This window comes from Carlito syrichta, unplaced genomic scaffold (genome assembly GCF_000164805.1).
Source record: "Carlito syrichta isolate Samal-C Ts95f unplaced genomic scaffold, Tarsius_syrichta-2.0.1 Scaffold304294, whole genome shotgun sequence".
Classification (NCBI taxonomy): domain Eukaryota; kingdom Metazoa; phylum Chordata; class Mammalia; order Primates; family Tarsiidae; genus Carlito; species Carlito syrichta.
This window is the reverse complement of record NW_007248390.1, coordinates 169,639-171,291: the sequence shown is the minus strand read 5'-3', so window position 1 is coordinate 171,291 and position 1,653 is coordinate 169,639. Positions and strand designations below refer to the sequence as shown.

Here is a 1,653-nt window from a genome sequence, read left to right as displayed (position 1 = left end):
AAGAAAAGCAAGCATAGATAATGGCAAACTGTCTCTGAAATACTTCTACTCAGAAATACACACATCACTTGTGTTTGTATTCATTGACCAAAGCAAGTCTTATGACCATTACTAAGGCCAAGGAGAGAAATACCTGGAAGAAGAGGAAATTATGAATTTTGTTAATAATCATCTTCTTCCTTTCCGCGCTACCCGCAGAGGGGTCCATACGGTGTTGTTCTCCATTCCAGTTGTAACTTAAAGGGAAACTTGCACAATGTCCGGAGGCCTTGACGTCCTGCAAATGAAGGAGGAGGATGTCCTCAAATTCCTTGCAGCAGGCACCCACTTAGGTGGCACCAACCTTGACTTCCAAATGGAACAGTACATCTATAAAAGGAAGAGTGATGGCATCTACATTATAAATCTGAAGAGGACCTGGGAGAAGCTTCTGCTTGCAGCTCCTGCCATTGTTGCCATTGAAAACCCTGCTGATGTCAGTGTCATATCTTCCAGGAATACTGGCCAGCGGGCTGTGCTGAAGTTTGCTGCCGCCACTGGAGCCACTCCTATCACTGGTCGCTTCACTCCTGGAACCTTCACCAACCAGATCCAGGCAGCCTTCCAGGAGCCCCGTCTGCTGGTAGTTACTGATCCCAGGGCTGACCACCAGCCTCTCACAGAGGCATCTTATGTTAACCTGCCCATCATTGCTCTGTGTAACACAGACTCTCCTCTGCGCTATGTGGACATTGCCATCCGGTGCAACAATAAGGGAGCTCACTCAGTGGGTCTGATGTGGTGGATGCTGGCTCAGGAAGTTCTGCGCATGCGTGGCACCATCTCCCATGAACATCCGTGGGAGGTTATGCCTGATCTCTCTACTTCTACAGAGATCCTGAAGAGATTGAAAAGGAAGAGCAGGCTGCTGCTGAAAAAGCTGTGATCAAAGAAGAATTTCAGGGTGAATGGACTGCTCCAGCTCCTGAGTTCACTGCTACTCAGCCTGAGGTTGCAGACTGGACTGAAGGTGTGCAAGTGCCCTCTGTGCCAATTCAGCAGTTTCCCACTGAAGACTGGAGTGCTCAGCCTGCCACAGAAGACTGGTCTGCAGCTCCCACTGCTCAGGCCACAGAATGGGTAGGGACAACCACTGAGTGGTCTTAACCTCTTAAGCAACACAGGCTCTTAAGCAACATGGAAATAAGGTTGGCGGAAAATAAACTTGTTTCTAAAAAAAAAAAAATAGTTAATCATCTTTACCACATAATTGGATTATGGATCGGTAAATTTTATTCTCCTATTATCCAGTACTCTAGTTAAAATTATCAAGAGTAATAATGGTTATTAATTATATAAAACTGATCTAAGCAATTTATATACAACCTTTGAATTAACATTCCAAACATTGTGTCAGCTTGGCTTGTTAACAATTTGCTGAAATGTAAGTGCAATAAAACTTCTTCAAAAAAAACTCAAACAGTTGAGGCAAAAATGTTTTCTATATCTGTCAATTTTAAGTGTATTTTTTGAATCCACTGCAAAATAAAAAAATTTTTAGAGACAAAACAGAAGGTGGTTACTACTAGATGAATAACAAGTTGGTAAATTCACTGGAGATAACATCACCGTCTTATGACCTAGAAATGGAATTTTAACAGGACATGGAGGATA

The 1,653-nt window shown here is 43.2% G+C and overlaps 1 pseudogene across 1 annotated transcript; it reads left to right on the top strand.

Moving 5' to 3' along the window:
* Positions 1 to 203: 203 nt before the first annotated feature.
* Positions 204 to 1,213, top strand: LOC103261999 (annotated as a pseudogene). The gene has a single exon (XR_002482055.1). The product of XR_002482055.1 is annotated as a 40S ribosomal protein SA pseudogene (transcript).
* Positions 1,214 to 1,653: the final 440 nt, after the last annotated feature.